The sequence below is a fragment of the Lissotriton helveticus genome, chromosome 6 (assembly GCF_964261635.1).
Source record: "Lissotriton helveticus chromosome 6, aLisHel1.1, whole genome shotgun sequence".
Classification (NCBI taxonomy): Eukaryota; Metazoa; Chordata; class Amphibia; order Caudata; family Salamandridae; genus Lissotriton; species Lissotriton helveticus.
In genome coordinates this window covers 2,043,023,492-2,043,042,895 of record NC_136067.1, presented here as the reverse complement: position 1 = coordinate 2,043,042,895, position 19,404 = coordinate 2,043,023,492, and the positions used below count along the sequence as shown (strand labels likewise).

Genomic DNA, 19,404 nt, shown 5'->3' with positions numbered 1-19,404 from the left:
TTTATGTTCATTTGTCCTGACCTTTGACCTATGTTTTTACCCTTTAGGCTCTGACCTTTGAATTTGACTTTGAACTTGTGCTTCTAACCAACCAATGCCATTTGCTTTCTGTTATCTGGTTCTGATTTGTGACAGGCGCCTGCGTTGTCCTAGTCGCGACCGCTCTGTGTGTCTGTGGGGCTCTGTGTGTGTGGGGGGCTCTGTGTGTGTGGGGGGCTCTGTGTGTGTGTGAGGCTCTGTGTGTGTGTGTAAGGCTCTGTGTGTGGGGCTCTGTGTGTGGGGCTCTGTGTGTGGGGCTCTGTGTGTGGGGCTCTGTGTGTGGGGCTCTGCGTGTGTGTGTGTGGTGCTCTGTGTGCGTGTGTGGCTCTGTATCCGCGAATACTCTCTACTACTCTCTAATGCTCACCTATTGCCATTGTAAATGACAATACCATTTATTTATGTTTAAAAAAAAAAAGTCATGAGCAATGCCAATAGCTCTACCTTTAATAATGCCGAGACCATTGCATTGTAAATGCTTGTTTTTATGCTCCCGAGCCCGACGATGGGGTGGCATTTTCCTTGCAATCGACAGGCCCCTGGCACCTTGGCAATGACTCCATTTATACCTATTGGACAAGTGCACGTCTGGGGACTTCCTCTGAAACTGAAGAAGTGCTGGCAGTGCCAACCCTCTCTGATCCCTGGCAGTGCCAACCCTCTCTAATCCCTGGCAGTGCCAACCCTCAGACAGTGCCAGCCCTCTCAGATCCCTGGCACTGCCAACCCTCAGACAGTGCCAGCCCTCTGAGATCCCTGGCACTGTCAGCCCTCTCTGATCCCTGACAGTGCCAACCCTCTATGATCCCTGGCACTGCCTGCCCTCTCTGATCCCTTGCAGTACCAACCCTCTCTGATCCCTGGCACTGCAATCCCTCTCTGATCCCTGGCAGTGCCAACCCTCTCTGATCCCTGGCAGTGCCAACCCTCTCTGACACTGGCAGTGCCAACCCTCTCTAGTCCCTGGCGGTGCCAACCCTCTCTGACCCCTGGCAGTGCCAACCCTCTCTGACCCCTGGCGGTGCCAGCCCTCTCTGATCCCTAGACCAGGAGCGAGAACAGCTTGCAGTGAACCCGGAAGTCGCCACCAGCCGGTGGCATATCGCTGCCCTCGCCAGGCTCCCGGCTGGTCCCTACGGCTCCCAGTGACTCACGTAGTTAATGAATGACCGGGAGGATGGATGTGGTTATCCCCTGAGACGCGGCCGTCACTTTGATGCAGGCGGGTGCGCAGCGGACCAGCGCCTCTTCTCCGAAAGAAGACTTCTCGGCGCTGGACGAGGCGAGCAAGAGGCTGAAGTGAGGTAGGGTTGACATACGTCACATGCTCATCCTTTCATACAGGCTGGTGGGCACCTCTGCGTCGCAGGGGGCCCGAGGCTCATTTTATAAAATTCTTCAAGTTACCAAGCATTAGAGGACAAGGCAGAGCAAAGAGTCGGGGAGCATATGGGGGTGTTTCGTGCCAGGCCTGTTGTAACGTGCTTTTGTAATAATGTCATATTTCACTGTTCGGATTTAACCCCTTGTGCTCAAGTTCTGTTAGTGACTATCCATAATATGTTACCCTATATAAATTGTTTAAGTTACAGGTTTTATTTGCTTCAGTTGGCGTGAGAGATGTACTATTTTCAAGCAGGACAATGTTTATAAAGAAAAGCCCAGTAAGTTACATATAAAACAATAAATGAGAAGATATTCATTTGTGTCAGTGATCCCGCCGGGTTGTAGTGTACGCCCTGCTCTTCCTTGCCTGGGAGGAATGTTCTGTTTGCAGATGTTCAGGGTCGTGCATCTGCTCTCTGCAGGGTTCAGCTGCCCTTAGACCACCTTTGGAACTCAGAATGTGCAGGTTTTGTTTACCATTCATTGGAGAAAGCTGATTAAACAAAGGGAAACAATGATGCGGGGCAGTGATTTATGATGTTTGCATAATCTAAAGACATTTTTATAATTAGAGGCTAATTACCTACTGAGAAAGAAACTATCACATCAAAGAACCAACTAATTTTCTAAAAAAGCAGGAGGACTGCAGGGTGGAGAGGGGAGTTGACCAAGGTTTGGGATGGACGGTTTCCACGCGGAACAAGGACAGTATTGATTTGCATGAGGTGGGTCTCTGTCTAGAGTGGCACAGTGGGTGAAAAACAATGGATTGGAATGTTTCCCTGAGAGCTTGCCAGTGGTCATACTATTTTCAAGTATTCATTCCATCACTTTTGGGTGTTTGATTGTCTGTAGCATGCCTGGAAACCTGAGATTGCCACAGCTTTCCAAGCCTACTACAGCCAATGTTGGTAAATTCCAAAGAGTAGTAAATTTGCGCCCATCCAAGAAGTACTACTATGGTGCAGATGTACTACTTTTTTGGAAAACAGGTCACTGATCCAAAAAATGAAAAGGTTAACACCTCTTAGTGAAATCAGAACAACAAGAAAAATTGACACAGACATGGCAGACCCGATTAAGAGTCCCCCAGATTCAACTACCAAACCATGAATGCATGTGAGAGGTGTCACACCCCCAAAACACCCGCTGAAGTGATGCCACTGCCCATCCCACCTGGAACTGGTAGTTCTCCCTGGGCAGTGCTTTCAGTGCTTAATTTGTACTGGTGGGTTCCGGTGCTCGGCACAGGCACTTAATTGTCAGCACCTGCTCAGTCCACCACATGGTGGTGCTGTCTTTTTAAAATTTTGAGTTGAGTACAACAACCTTGTTTATTGGAAATGAATAATATCAGCCTCTCATGCTATCATTATAGCTGTGTGTGGCCTGAAATAGTCTGAATTGTCACACTTGTGGGAGTGCGATGGTTGGGTGATATGTTGGTTCTGTCACTGGCAGAGTTGGCAGAGGCAATGGGTGACGCAGGATGCAGTGGCATTCCGAGAAGTGTCCTCTCACTTAATTTTATTTACAAATTAAGCACTGCTGGACACTCCTGATTATGGTCACATATAAGAAATTGGCCTGGGATCACTTATTTTAAATGTATTTTCATGGCACGCGTTCTTCCTAGTTTCTTCTACAAGAAGCTTTGATAGTAGAGATGTCTAATCGGCGCACATGGGCCGGACTCCATGTTTCAATGTCCTAAGCTCGAGTCTCAAAAGGGGAGGGTGCAGAGGCAGAATAATAGGATGAGCCGAGCCACAGCAGAGCCATGGGTCCGACTTGGCTCTAAAAGGACGTGCACAAGCTAAGCCATTAAAATGTTTGGCATGTATATTGTGCAACAAACATAATGTAAAAATGATATACAATCTCTTTAACCCCTTGGGCTCTGCCGCGATTCTGCGCCTGTGCGGCGTTTTTCGAAGTGGGCGGGTTTATGACGGCCCCCAGCCGTCATCAGCACACGAGCCCCGTGATGCATGACGGCTGGGGTCCGTCATCAGCATCGAAGGGGTTAAAATGTAAAAGGGTGTATTTCTTTAACATGCACAAGTGTTTCACCTTAGTACATCAGATTATATCACTGTGATAATATTGAGAAACATTCATGGCTCGCCCCTCAACAACACTGACATTAGTGAACTAAGAGGCAAGTCAGTAGCCATGTAAACCCTAAACATGGACGAGATGCATATTACAGATGGAGCAACATTACAGTCTATTAAATCAAACATAAGAGGAGCGTGTACAGCCCACATCCTGAATTCAAGTCATTAAAAGCAGGCTCATATGTAATAATAAAGAAAAAAGGAGGCTCTGTGAAATAAAATATTTGCCTAGGATCACACAATTTGGATAAACAAAGAAGCGGTATTGATTCCAGTTTATCTGGAAGTTCTGCCTCCCGATGGGTATCTCTCTCTCACGTTTACATCAAAGGTCACTGTTTTGTCTTTCATTCTTGGCTCCTGAGGAGAAACACACAACACAAAGATAGCAGACCCGACTCAGGGGCACCAGACCCAACTACCAAGACAATAATTTATTTATTTTGGGGTGGGGGGGGGGGGGGGTCCACACCCCAAACACCCCCACTGAAGCTTTGTCCCATATCTCACGTAAACATGCACGTGAACTCATTCATTACAGTTGGGTTTGCAGAAGTCAGACAGTCACTGCGCCACAGAAGGCTGACAGTTGCTGTGCCTCCGCCTATGATGCTTGTCATGCCTGTCGCATGCCACTGGGCCACAAGAAGCTTGTGTGCCAATTACTGTGCTGCAGAGTTCCTGCTGGTTTGTTATTGTGGCACACGATGCATGTCTGTCACTCACTCTATGTAGAATGCCTGCCTGTCAAGTATACTGTGGCATATACTGTGGTACAGAAGAACTGTCTGTCAGTTAGTTAGTACTGTATTACAGAGTACCTGTCTGTCTGCCTGTCTGTCAGTTAACAGAATAACCGCCTGTCAGCTACTCCGATACAGAAGAATGTTATCCTGCCAGTTACTGTTACAGAATGCCTGTCAGTCACTCATTGTATGACAGCATGCCTGCATTTTAGTTACTGTGCCACAAAAGAATGATTGCCTGTCAGTTACTGTGTTACTGAATGCCCATTTGTCAGTTACGATGGCACGGAATGTCTGCCTGTCAGTTAATGTGGTATGGAATGTCAGCCTGTCAGTTAACGTGGCAGGGAATGTCTGACTGTCAGTTAATGTGGCACTGAATGTCTGCCTGTCTGTTAACGTAGCAGGGAATGTCTACCTGTCAGTTAATGTAGCAGGAGATGTCTGCCTGTCAGTTAATGTGGCACGGAATATCTGCTTGTCAGTTAATGTGGCACGGAATGTCTGCTCTGCCTGTCAGTTAATGTGGCACGGAATGTCTGCCTGTCAGTTAATGTGGTATGGAATGTCAGCCTGTCGGTTAACGTGGCAGGGAATGTCTGCCTGTCAGTTAACGTGGCAGAGAATGTCTGCCTGTCAGTTAACGTGGCACCTAATGTCTGCCTGTCTGTTAACGTGGCAGGGAATGTCTGCCTGTCAATTAATGTGTGACGGAATGTCTGCTTGTCAGTTAATGTGGCACGGAATGTCTGCCTGTCAGTTACAGTGATACTGATTGACAGGCTTTCTGCTACTGTGTAACAGAATACCTGCCCATCATTTCTTCTGCCTCAGAATGCATGCCTGCAATTACTGTTATACACAATGCCTGCCTGTGAGTTAATGTGCCATAGACAAATGCTTGCCTGTCAGTTACTGTGATACACATAACCTGACTGTAAGCTCTCTGGCTAGTTACTACTTCTCTGTCAGTTAATATGACGCAGAATGCCTGTCTGACACTTATTGAGGTACAGAATATCTGCCTGTCAGTTACTGTGGTACCTAATGTCTGCCTGTCTGTTAACGTGGCAGGGAATGTCTGCCTGTCAATTAATGTGTGACGGAATGTCTGCTTGTCAGTTAATGTGGCACGGAATGTCTGCCTGTCAGTTACAGTGATACTGATTGACAGGCTTTCTGCTACTGTGTAACAGAATACCTGCCCATCATTTCTTCTGCCTCAGAATGCATGCCTGCAATTACTGTTATACACAATGCCTGCCTGTGAGTTAATGTGCCATAGACAAATGCTTGCCTGTCAGTTACTGTGATACACATAACCTGACTGTAAGCTCTCTGGCTAGTTACTACTTCTCTGTCAGTTAATATGACGCAGAATGCCTGTCTGACACTTATTGAGGTACAGAATGGATGTATGACGTTACAACGCATACTTTTACCACGACTACCTTTACCACGCAATTTTTACAACGCAGGATCCATTACAACGAAGTACTATTACAACGCATGTATTTACAACGCAGATACCTTTACCACGCATACCATTACAACGTAAGTATTAGTAAGTATATAATATTTTTTGAAATGTAAATTAATTAAAATTAATTTAATTTAATTTAATTAATTTATTTTAATTTATTTTAATTAATTTAATTTAATTTAATATATTTAATGTAATTTAATGTAATTTAATTAAATTAATTTAATTTAATTTAATTTAATTAATTTAATTTAATGTAATTTAATTTAATTAATTTAATTTATTGTAATTTAATGTAATTAATGTAATTTAATTTATTTTTATTTAATTTAATTTAATTGTTTAATTTAATTTAATTAATTTAATTAATTGATTTTTATTTCATTTAATTATTTTATTTTATTTAATTTATCCTGTACCCCTTTACCCCAAAAACCAAAAACTGACCCTGAACCCTAAAAATACCCCTTTACCCAAAAACTGAAAACTGACCCTGAACCCTAAAAATACCCCTTTACCCAAAAACTGAAAACTGACCCTGAACCCTAAAAATACCCCTTTACCCAAAAACCCAAAACTAACCCTGAACCCTAAAAATACCCCTTTACCCAAAAACTGAAAACTGACCCTGAACCCTAAAAATACCCCTTTACCCAAAAACTGAAAACTGACCCTGAACCCTAAAAATACCCCTTTACCCAAAAACTGAAAACTGACCCTGAACCCTAAAAATACCCCTTTACCCAAAAACTGAAAACTGACCCTGAACCCTAAAAATACCCCTTTACCCAAAAACCCAAAACTGACCCAGAACCCTAAAAATACCCCTTTACCCAAAAACCCAAAACTGACCCTAAACCCTAAAAATACCCCTTTACCCAAAAACCCAAACTTATAATATTTTTGATAAAATTATATACTTACCAATACTTACGTTGTACTGGTATGCGTGGTAAAAGTATCTGTGTTGTAAATACATGCGTTGTAATGGTACTTCGTTGTAATGGATCCTGCGTTGTAAAAATTGCGTGGTAAAGGTAGGTCGTGGTAAAAGTTGCGTGGTAAAGGTTGTATACCGTACAGAATATCTGCCTGTCAGTTACTGTGGTACCTAATGTCTGGCTGTCTGTTAACGTGGGAGGGAATGTCTGCCTGTCAATTAATGTGTGACGGAATGTCTGCTTGTCAGTTAATGTGGCACGGAATGTCTGCCTGTCAGTTACAGTGATACTGATTGACAGGCTTTCTGCTACTGTGTAACAGAATACCTGCCCATCATTTCTTCTGCCTCAGAATGCATGCCTGCAATTACTGTTATACACAATGCCTGCCTGTGAGTTAATGTGCCATAGACAAATGCTTGCCTGTCAGTTACTGTGATACACATAACCTGACTGTAAGCTCTCTGGCTAGTTACTACTTCTCTGTCAGTTAATATGACGCAGAATGCCTGTCTGACACTTATTGAGGTACAGAATATCTGCCTGTCAGTTACTGTGGTACCTAATGTCTGCCTGTCTGTTAACGTGGCAGGGAATGTCTGCCTGTCAATTAATGTGTGACGGAATGTCTGCTTGTCAGTTAATGTGGCACGGAATGTCTGCCTGTCAGTTACAGTGATACTGATTGACAGGCTTTCTGCTACTGTGTAACAGAATACCTGCCCATCATTTCTTCTGCCTCAGAATGCATGCCTGCAATTACTGTTATACACAATGCCTGCCTGTGAGTTAATGTGCCATAGACAAATGCTTGCCTGTCAGTTACTGTGATACACATAACCTGACTGTAAGCTCTCTGGCTAGTTACTACTTCTCTGTCAGTTAATATGACGCAGAATGCCTGTCTGACACTTATTGAGGTACAGAATGGATGTATGACGTTACAACGCATACTTTTACCACGACTACCTTTACCACGCAATTTTTACAACGCAGGATCCATTACAACGAAGTACTATTACAACGCATGTATTTACAACGCAGATACCTTTACCACGCATACCATTACAACGTAAGTATTAGTAAGTATATAATATTTTTTGAAATGTAAATTAATTAAAATTAATTTAATTTAATTTAATTAATTTAATTTAATTTATTTTAATTAATTTAATTTAATTTAATATATTTAATGTAATTTAATGTAATTTAATTAAATTAATTTAATTTAATTTAATTAATTTAATTTAATGTAATTTAATTTAATTAATTTAATTTATTGTAATTTAATTTAATTAATGTAATTTAATTTATTTTAATTTAATTAGTGTAATTTAATTTAATTTAATTTAATTAATTTAATTTAATGTATTTTTATTTAATTTAATTTAATTGTTTAATTTAATTTAATTAATTGATTTTTATTTCATTTAATTATTTTATTTTATTTAATTTATCCTGTACCCCTTTACCCCAAAAACCAAAAACTGACCCTGAACCCTAAAAATACCCGTTTACCCAAAAACTGAAAACTGACCCTGAACCCTAAAAATACCCCTTTACCCAAAAACTGAAAACTGACCCTGAACCCTAAAAATACCCCTTTACCCAAAAACCCAAAACTAACCCTGAACCCTAAAAATACCCCTTTACCCAAAAACTGAAAACTGACCCTGAACCCTAAAAATACCCCTTTACCCAAAAACTTAAAACTGACCCTGAACCCTAAAAATACCCCTTTACCCAAAAACTGAAAACTGACCCTGAACCCTAAAAATACCCCTTTACCCAAAAACTGAAAACTGACCCTGAACCCTAAAAATACCCCTTTACCCAAAAACCCAAAACTGACCCAGAACCCTAAAAATACCCCTTTACCCAAAAACCCAAAACTGACCCTAAACCCTAAAAATACCCCTTTACCCAAAAACCCAAACTTATAATATTTTTGATAAAATTATATACTTACCAATACTTACGTTGTACTGGTATGCGTGGTAAAAGTATCTGTGTTGTAAATACATGCGTTGTAATGGTACTTCGTTGTAATGGATCCTGCGTTGTAAAAATTGCGTGGTAAAGGTAGGTCGTGGTAAAAGTTGCGTGGTAAAGGTTGTATACCGTACAGAATATCTGCCTGTCAGTTACTGTGGTACCTAATGTCTGCCTGTCTGTTAACGTGGCAGGGAATGTCTGCCTGTCAATTAATGTGTGACGGAATGTCTGCTTGTCAGTTAATGTGGCACGGAATGTCTGCCTGTCAGTTACAGTGATACTGATTGACAGGCTTTCTGCTACTGTGTAACAGAATACCTGCCCATCATTTCTTCTGCCTCAGAATGCATGCCTGCAATTACTGTTATACACAATGCCTGCCTGTGAGTTAATGTGCCATAGACAAATGCTTGCCTGTCAGTTACTGTGATACACATAACCTGACTGTAAGCTCTCTGGCTAGTTACTACTTCTCTGTCAGTTAATATGACGCAGAATGCCTGTCTGACACTTATTGAGGTACAGAATATTTGCCTGTCAGTTACTGTGGTACCTAATGTCTGCCTGTCAGTTACTACAGCACAGAATGTCTGCTTGTCAGTTACTATGGTACAGCATATTTGCCTGTCGGTTACTGTGTTATATAATGGGTGCCTGTCAGTTACGGTGCCACAGTATTTCTGACTTTCAGAAGGCTGAAACATGTTGACCTGGCACTTTAAAAGATAGATGTGTGAGATACATAATATTTCTCTCTTCACATCTCCTATTTCTTTTCATCATAATATTATTCCTGATCTGTTGATTAAAGCATTTTTTAAGATAGGAGGTATTTTTAATAACTTCTTTTTACTTCACACGGTGGATCCCACATGGTCTGAGATCTAAGAGACAACCCCTCCTGTTGGAGGATAAGACCCTATGATGTAACGATCGGTGACTCAGTACACCAAAGGAAAATTTACTTTTGGTGGAGCAACACTGTTGAGGGCCTCACTACAACTTTAGTGCTGCACCTTTCGGCTTCTACATATCTCTTCCGCTCTTTTTGACTTTGTATGTTTAGCCAAGGCAGTCGAGTGGATCTTGAACTTCTCTCTCCCTCTTTTGATTATTGATAGTTCAGTTACTGATACAGTTTGTAAAAACAGTTCATAAACTCTTTCAGTCAATGTCTGAGTGATCAGAGGAGAAGGCAGATCAGTGGAAGGGTGCCTACCCTCAGGTCAGTGGAAGGGTGCCTACCCTCAGGTCAGTGGAAGGGTGCCTACCCTCAGGTCAGTGGAAAGGTGCCTACCCTCAGGTCAGCGAAGGGCGTCTACCCTCAGGTCAGTGTAAGAGTGCCTACCCTCAGGTCAGAGTAAGGGTGCCTACCCTCAGGTCAGTGGAAGGGTGTCTACCCTCAGGTCAGCGGAAGGGCGTCTACCCTCAAGTCAGTGTAAGGGTGCCTACCCTCAGGTCAGTGGAAGGGTGTCTACCCTCAGGTCAGTGGAAGGGTGCCTACCCTCAGGTCAGTGGAAGGGAGTCTACCCTCAGGTCAGTGGAAGGGAGTCTACCCTCAGGTCAGTGGAAGGGAGTCTACCCTCACGTCAGTGGAAGGGCGCCTACCCTCAGGTCAGTGGAAGGGTGTCTACCCTCAGGTCAGTGGAAGGGTGTCTACCCTCAGGTCAGTGGAAGGGTGCCTACCCTCAGGTCAGTGGAAGGGTGCCTACCATCAGGTCAGCGAAGGGCGTCTACCCTCAGGTCAGTGTAAGGGCGCCTACCCTCAGGTCAGTGGAAGGGTGCCTACCCTCAGGTCAGTGGAAGGGTGTCTACCCTCAGGTCAGCGGAAGGGCGTCTACCCTCAGGTCAGCGTAAGGGCGCCTACTCTCAGGTCAGTGTAAGGGTGCCTACCCTCAGGTCAGTGTAAGGGTGCCTACCCTCAGGTCAGTGTAAGGGTGCCTACCCTCAGGTCAGTGGAAGGGTGCCTACCCTCAGGTCAGTGGAAGGGTGCCTACCCTCAGGTCAGTGGAAGGGTGCCTACCCTCAGGTCAGTGGAAGGGTGTCTACCCTCAGGTCAGTGGAAGGGAGTCTACCCTCAGGTCACTGGAAGGGTGCCTACCCTCAGGTCAGTGGAAGGGTGTCTACCCTCAGGTCAGTGGAAGGGAGTCTACCCTCAGGTCAGTGTAAGGGTGTCTACCCTCAGGTCAGTGGAAGGGTGTCTACCCTCAGGGCAGTGTAAGGGTGCCTACCCTCAGGTCAGTGGAAGGGTGCCTACCCTCAGGTCAGCGGAAGGGTGTCTACCTTCAGGTCAGCGGAAGGGCGTCTACCCTCAGGTCAGCGGAAGGGAGTCTACCCTCAGGTCAGTGTAAGGGTGTCTACCCTCAGGTCAGTGGAAGGGTGTCTACCCTCAGGTCAGTGTAAGGGTGCCTACCCTCAGGTCAGTGTAAGGGTGCCTACCCTCAGGTCAGCGGAAGGGCGTCTACCTTCGGGTCAGTGGAAGGGCGTCTACCCTCAGGTCAGTTGAAGGGAGTCTACCCTCAGGTCAGTGGAAGGGTGTCTACCCTCAGGTCAGTGGAAGGGTGCCTACCCTCAGGTCAGTGGAAGGGTGCCTACCCTCAGGTCAGTGGAAGGGTGTCTACCCACAGGTCAGTGGAAGGGAGTCTACCCTCAGGTCAGTGGAAGGGTGCCTACCCTCAGGTCAGTGGATGGGTGCCTACCCTCAGGTCAGTGGACGGGTGCCTACCCTCAGGTCAGTGGAAGGGCGTCTACCCTCAGGTCAGTTGAAGGGAGTCTACCCTCAGGTCAGTGGAAGGGTGTCTACCCTCAGGTCAGTGGAAGGATGTCTACCCTCAGGTCAGTGGAAGGGTGTCTACCCTCAGGTCAGTGGAAGGGTGCCTACCCTCAGGTCAGTGGAAGGGAGTCTACCCTCAGGTCAGCGGAAGGGCGTCTACCCTCAGGTCAGTGTAAGGGTGCCTACCCTCAGGTCAGTGGAAGGGTGTCTACCCTCAGATCAGTGGAAGGGTGCCTACCCTCAGGTCAGTGGAAGGGAGTCTACCCTCAGGTCAGTGGAAGGGAGTCTACCCTCAGGTCAGTGGAAGGGAGTCTACCCTCACGTCAGTGGAAGGGCGCCTACCCTCAGGTCAGTGGAAGGGTGTCTACCCTCAGGTCAGTGGAAGGGTGTCTACCCTCAGGTCAGTGGAAGAGTGTCTACCCTCAGGTTAGTGTAAGGGCGCCTACCCTCAGGTCAGTGGAAGAATGCCTACCCTCAGGTCAGTGGAAGGGTGTCTACCCTCAGGTCAGTGGAAGGGTGTCTACCCTCAGGTCAGTGGAAGGGTGTCTACCCTCAGGTCAGTGGAATGGCGCCTACCTTCAGGTTAGTGTAAGGGCGCCTACCCTTAGGACAGTGGAAGGGCGCCTACCCTCAGGTCAGTGGAAGAGTGTCTACCCTCAGGTTGTGTAAGGGCGCCTACCCTCAGGTCAGTTGAAGAATGCCTACCCTCAGGTCAGTGGATGGGTGTCTACCCTCAGGTCAGTGGAAGGGTGTCTACCCTCAGGTCAGTGGAAGGGTGTCTACCCTCAGGTCAGTGGAATGGCGCCTACCGTCAGGTTAGTGTAAGGGCGCCTACCCTCAGGTCAGTGGAAGTGTGTCTACCCTCAGGTTAGTGGAAGGGTGTCTACCCTCAGGTCAGTGGAATAGCGCCTACCTTCAGGTTAGTGTTAGGGCGCCTACCCTCAGGTCAGTGGAAGGGTGTCTACCGTCAGGTCAGTGGAAGGGTGTCTACCCTCAGGTCAGTGGAATGGCGCCTACCTTCAGGTTAGTGGAAGGGTGTCTACCCTCAGGTCAGTGGTAGGGTGTCTACCCTCAGGTCAGTGGAAGAGTGTCTACCCTCAGGTCAGTGGAAGGGTGTCTACCCTCAGGTCAGTGGAAGGGTGTCTACCCTCAGGTCAGTGGAAGGATGTCTACCCTCAGGTCAGTGGAAGGGTGTCAACCCTCAAGTCAGTGGAAGGGTGTCTACCCTCAGGTCAGTGGAATGGCACCTACCTTCAGGTTAGTGTAAGGGTGTCTACCCCCAGGTCAGTGGAATGGTGTTTACCCTCAGGTCAGTGGAAGGGTGTCTACCCTCAGGTCAGTGGAAGGGTGTCTACCCTCAGGTCAGTGGAAGAGTGTCTACCCTCAGGTCAGTAGAAGAGTGTCTACCCTCAGGTCAGTGGAAGGATGTCTACCCTCAGGTCAGTGGAAGTATGCCTACCCTCAGGTCAGTGGAAGAGTGTCTACCCTCAGGTCAGTGGAAGGGTGTCTACCCTCAGGTCAGTGCAAGGGTGCCTACCCTCAGGTCAGTGGAAGGGTGCCTACCCTCAGGTCAGTGCAAGGGTGTCTACCCTCAGGTCAGTGGAAGGGCGCCTACCCTCAGGCCAGTGGAAGGGTGCCTACCCTCAGGTCAGTGGAAGAGTGTCTACCCTCAGGTTAGTGTAAGGGTGCCTACCCTCAGGTCAGTGGAAGGATGCCTACCCTCAGGTCAGTGGAAGGGTGTCTACCCTCAGGTCAGTGGAAGGGTGTCTACCCTCAGGTCAGTAGAAGGGTGTCTACCCTCAGGTCAGTGGAATGGCGCCTACCTTCAGGTTAGTGTAAGGGCGCCTACCCTTAGGTCAGTGGAAGGGCGCCTACCCTCAGGTCAGTGGAAGAGTGTCTACCCTCAGGTTGTGTAAGGGCGCCTACCCTCAGGTCAGTGGAAGAATGCCTACCCTCAGGTCAGTGGATGGGTGTCTACCCTCAGGTCAGTGGAAGGGTGTCTACCCTCAGGTCAGTGGAAGGGTGTCTACCCTCAGGTCAGTGGAATGGCGCCTACCTTCAGGTTAGTGTAAGGGCGCCTACCCTCAGGTCAGTGGAAGCGTGTCTACCCTCAGGTTAGTGGAAGGGTGTCTACCCTCAGGTCAGTGGAATAGCGCCTACCTTCAGGTTAGTGTTAGGGCGCCTACCCTCAGGTCAGTGGAAGGGTGTCTACCGTCAGGTCAGTGGAAGGGTGTCTACCCTCAGGTCAGTGGAATGGCGCCTACCTTCAGGTTAGTGGAAGGGTGTCTACCCTCAGGTCAGTGGAAGGGTGTCTACCCTCAGGTCAGTGGAAGAGTGTCTACCCTCAGGTCAGTGGAAGGGTGTCTACCCTCAGGTCAGTGGAAGGGTGTCTACCCTCAGGTCAGTGGAAGGATGTCTACCCTCAGGTCAGTGGAAGGGTGTCTACCCTCAAGTCAGTGGAAGGGTGTCTACCCTCAGGTCAGTGGAATGGCGCCTACCTTCAGGTTAGTGTAAGGGTGTCTACCCCCAGGTCAGTGGAATGGTGTTTACCCTCAGGTCAGTGGAAGGGTGTCTACCCTCAGGTCAGTGGAAGGGTGTCTACCCTCAGGTCAGTGGAAGAGTGTCTACCCTCAGGTCAGTAGAAGAGTGTCTACCCTCAGGTCAGTGGAAGGATGTCTACCCTCAGGTCAGTGGAAGTATGCCTACCCTCAGGTCAGTGGAAGAGTGTCTCCCCTCAGGTCAGTGGAAGGGTGTCTACCCTCAGGTCAGTGGAAGGTGTCTACCCTCAGGTCAGCGGAAGAGTGTCTACCCTCAGGTCAGTGGAAGGGTGTCTACCCTCAGGTCAGCGGAAGAGTGTCTACCCTCAGGTCAGTGGAAGGGTGTCTACCCTCAGGTCCGTGCAAGGGTGTCTACCCTCAGGTCAGTGGAAGGGTATCTACCCTCAGGTCAGTGGAAGGGTGTCTACCCTCAGGTCAGTGGAAGGGTGTCTACCCTCAGGTTAGTGGAAGGGTGTCTACCCTCAGGTCAGTGGAAGGGTGTCTACCCTCAGATCAGTGGAAAGGTGTCTACCCTCAGGTCAGTGGAAGGGTGTCTACCCTCAGGTCAGTGGAAATGTGTCTACCCTCAGGTCAGTGGATGGGTGTCTACCCTCAGGTCAGTGGAAGGGTGTCTACACTCAGGTCAGTGGAAGGGTGTCTACCCTCAGGTCAGTGGAAGAGTGTCTACCCTTAGGTCAGTGGAAGGGTGCCTACCCTCAGGTCAGAGGAAGGATGCCTACTCTCAGGTCAGTTGAAGAGTGTGTGTTCCTCAGGTCAATATAAGAGCGCCTACCCTCAGGTCGACAGAAGGGCATCTACCCTTAGGTCAGTGGAGCGGGGCCTACCCTCAGGTCAGAGAAAGGGTGCTTATCCTCAGGTCACTTGAAGAGCACCTATCCTCAGGTCAACAGAAGGGCGCCTACCCTCAGGTCAGTGGGAGGATCCCTTTTGTCAGGTCAGTGGAAGAGCGCCTACCCTCAGGTTAGTGGAAGGGCGCCTACCCTCAAGTCAGTGGAAGGGTGTCTACCCTCAAGTCAGTGGAAGGGTGTCTACCCTCAAGTCAGTGGAAGGGTGTCTACCCTCAGGTCAGTGGAAGGGTGCCTACCCTCAGGTCAGTGGAAGAGTGTCTATCCTCAGGTCAGTGGAAGGGTGTCTACCCTCAGGTCAGTGGAAGGGTGTCTACCCTCAGGTCAGTGGAAGGGTGTCTACCCTCAGGTCAGGGGGAGGGCACCTACCGTCAGGTCAGTGGAAGGGAGTCTACCCTCAGGTCAGTGGAAGGGAGTCTACCCTCAGGTCAGTGGAAGGGTGTCTACCCTCAAGTCAGTGGAAGGGTGTCTACCCTCAAGTCAGTGGAAGGGTGTCTACCCTCAGGTCAGTGGAAGGGTGCCTAACCTCAGGTCAGTGGAAGAGTGTCTATCCTCAGGTCAGTGGAAGGGTGTCTACCCTCAGTTAATGAAGGTGCAGAAGACTGTAATCCTACAGCAGTTGGAATAATTACTCGATGAATTGGTCTTTTTACAGTCATGGTGGTGACAACTACTGTAGGAAACTGGAAGATCTCTGCACTCTCTTTGACTACATGTGCAGCGATGCCTTCTCCAATATTTACTCCCTATTCTCTCTTCCTTGCCTATACAGTAGTCACACCTTTGCCCTACTTAGCCAAACCCAATGCAAGCCCCTTTGGAGATATCCTTTGCACTGTTCAGATTGATGGTTTTCTTAATGAAACCCAAAGCTTCCTTCTGCAGGGCCTTTGAATTGCCTGCCTTCTTGAAATCCCTTCTTGTGGAATTATATTGAATTGTAGCAGAAAAAATATAGAATTTCTAAAATCACTGTAAGTAGTTGGTGGTAACTGCTAGGATCAGAGAGGGACATAGCGAAAACCAAACAACTTCAAAAGATCCCATACAGGGTGATTGTCTTGCCTTAAAAATGTGTATGCCCTGGAAACGTCTATACCCAATGTAAAAATGTAATTATTATGTTCATTTTCTGATTTTTTTTAAAAACAACATTGCAATTGCATTTTGTTATGGAAATCAAGTATTTTAAACTTATTTTGTATTTTTAAAAATGTATCTCTGCATTAGAAAGCCATTAAAGCAGAACATTTCCAGAATGTGGGTGTTGAATGGTATGTCACAGAGTACATAAGATAAGATAGTGGCAAGTTGGATGTCTGTTAAGGGGATGCCCACAACCGTGCAGGATGGGCTTCATATAGATGGGGCGTGTGGTACAGTAGGTTATATGTACCTGTTGTAATGGTCAATTCCTCTCTTCTTTCTTTACATCAATGCTCTCTCTTCTGTTCAGTCTGCATGGCTGGAGAATGCTGTATGATGTCAGGGAATGTTGGTGTGTGGACTGGTGGAAAGAGTGTCAGTTGAGGATGAGAGGCTGAGCAGAGGGAGACTGCTCCTGGTGGGATAATACTTCCATCTTACTTCAATATTATTCTCCATCTTACCTTTATCTTTCTACATCTACAATTCAAACTTAATAAAGGAACAAATTAGAACTTACCACCTGGTCTACAACTTGGATTTCTTACTTAGTACATTTCCAATTGGTAAAACATGTGGAATTGTGAGTGCTCTGTTGAGTCCCTTGGGTGGCCAAAAAAAACGAAAGATGTAGTAACTAGTGTGGCAGATGGGGCCAGTAAAAGACCTTATTACCATATCATCCTGTATTGAGGTAGTCTGACTTTTTATAGACTCCATCCAGTGGACGAGCGGCCCAGAATTAATTCCAGAATCGAGAATTCTGAGTTTTTCGCTGATCCTTAATGCCTCCAGCAGGATTACATTATACATCCTCTGATTGGACAGTTGCATGTCATGCCTCATTCTCAGCTTGGACATTACTCTCCAATGACCTGCGGTTTCTCCGCGAACATGTCAGGGTTCCTATTTGGTGGTTTCGGTGACCTTTGTAAACGTTTTGCTCCTTTTGTCATTCATTAAGTCAGAATTAATATTTGCTTATGCTGCTTTATTGTTAGGTTTCAGAATTCTACCTGAATCCTGTAATGGGCTAGGGAATCGATTTGTTTGGGAATCGGAGATCTGGTGACGAGTAGAGACACAATTGATTTCCTAGTTAGCGATATATGAACGGAGCTCCTGGTGGAAATCATCTCAAAAGTGGTTCAAAGAGTGGCCATTGCTGAGAGGCACCCATTTTCATTTATGGTGATTGTGCTGGAGCTGTTTGAGAGACATTAGTTCTTCCAGGAAATATTTAGTGTAAGTCTTTCTGAGCTCCATTGGTCTTGACACCTTCTCTTAAAGCCTCTCGCTGTCTGTTTGGTGGGATCCACAAAGGCCAGGATCCTCTTGGGTTTGAATGTTTAGGATGGGGGTTTCCTTTTCTTGTATGCCAATGACACCCAGATCTTACTCTCTTTGGGTGTTGAACTGGTCAATGCCACCCACTGCTTCCGGCTCTGGATGTGGGAGGCTTTATACCGGAGGAACAACCATAAACTCAAGTTAAATTCATAAAAGATAGAGGTATTCATTTATTATCAGTATCAAGGAAAATTTATGGTGTCTGCATTTTTTTCACCACCCAAACTAGGAGCCTTGAAAAACCATTGTTGACAGTTAAGAACATGATGTAGACGTCTCTGTGGGTCCTCAAAGTTTGCCTCTGGTTTCTGCCAAATTAGGGTACTGCATAGGATATTTCCTGCCTTGCAAGTAAGGCCAGATCAAAAGATGTCACTGTCATGGTTGGGTTCGGACTTGACTATAGCAACTCCCTGCCTTCCTGTTGCAGCCAGCGTTTGATTTAGCTCATCATTCCATTCATGGCCAAACACCCATCTCCATGGCAAATAAGCACCACAGACATGTCCCAGGTATAGGCTTTGATGCAAGCACTAAGTATTGCTAAAATATTCTGCTGTTTCAGAAACGGCATAAAGTCAGAAGGACATGCTCTGTTTTGGTGCCCCGCGGCTATAATGAAACTCTCGTTGGGCTGCATCATCAATCAATCAGGATTGATAAAGCACGACCAATCACCCAGAAGGGCATCATACACCTGATCATCTAGAATTTCAAAAACAGCCAAAGATCGTTCTTCTATAACTGTGGGTCTAACTAAAATCCTTTTAGTGACTGTCATATCAGTGATCCAACACGTGTCATGAAACCCAAGAGTGTATAAGCCCTCTACTACAGCCACTCTTCATACCTCTTCTGCCATGCTGGTGCCTCCTACATCAGTGAAGTGAACATGGTCTGAGCCTTTGAAGTTACCTCCTACACCTTTCCCCGAGACTGACGTTTGGAGTTAATGGAATCAGCGCCTCCGGCTCTTTTCTACTAGGTTTGTCTCCTGGAGTTGATCAGCATGGATTGGAATGTTTATTTCACTACTTTATAATATTTCTGAGCCAAGAAAGATATATTTATTTTGATTACTTAAGACGTGTTCTATTCTATTTCGGGGTTTCACCCCATTCTGGGGTTCTCTACTTTTGTCCAGTTCTCTCATACTTGAATACCATCTGAGTACTCAGATGCACTCTTGGAAGGGACTTCAAATCTTGCAATAGGTGTTGTTGGGTCGCCATGAAATAGCAGACGCATTATTTTCTACCACCCTTACATATATTTGCTTGGGATATTGAGGTGACATGGAGCCTTTGCTGGCATCAATGCTCGCCTTCTTGGTCCAAAGTTGACATAATTCAATTTTTCAAGAAAGGGGATTGCACGCTCTTTCCTCCTACAGTCCAACATTTCCCTTTCCATGGCACGCCTGTAACTAGGTTACTAGGCACAAACTGGGACAGTGTTCTCTATTACTGATGATGCACTGCCCCAAGGGCAGCCACAAAGTCGTGCAGTCCTGGGGCAGTGCCTTAGTGAAAGGCGGACTGGCTGACTGAAGCAGCCGATCCACGTTTCACCCTACAGGCAGCAGTCGGTCGGCACTCTCAGGGGTGATAGAAATCACCCAGCAGGCAGGTGTATTGAGTGACTGCACCCGCCAGCAAACGGGTATCTAAAGGGTCCCATGGGATCCACTTACCCTCCTCCAGAGCAGTGTCCTCTCGGGAGGCACTGAGTGCACACCACCTCTTTATGGCACGCAGTCAGTGTACCGCCTGACAATCTCTTTGCCTTCGCCCTCGCTTCTGTAATACGTAAGGGCAGAAATGCAAAGGATTCCCTCATGTGCATGGGGCCACACCCCATGCAAATGAAAGAAACTCCATTTGGGGGCACCAGCGCTCTTTCTATTACAGAAGGGCCTCAGACATGTCTGTGGTCTCGCACGGAATACTAAAGCACCCAAAGTGGCGCAGAAAGCCGGCTCACTCACCCGTTACTCTCCCAGGACACTTTACGTAATATGGC

General features: G+C 46.6%; 1 protein-coding gene across 1 annotated transcript in view; it reads left to right on the top strand.

Annotated features, from left to right (window-relative positions):
• The first annotated feature begins 1,249 nt into the window (after window positions 1–1,249).
• LOC144762010 (cGMP-dependent protein kinase 2-like) overlaps window positions 1,250–19,404 on the top strand; it is a 243,369-nt gene continuing 225,214 nt past the window's right edge. Inside the window, exon 1 of the mRNA XM_078647174.1 lies at window positions 1,250–1,343. The gene's annotated coding sequence lies outside the window, so the exon portion shown is untranslated. The remainder of the gene's footprint in view (window positions 1,344–19,404) is intronic.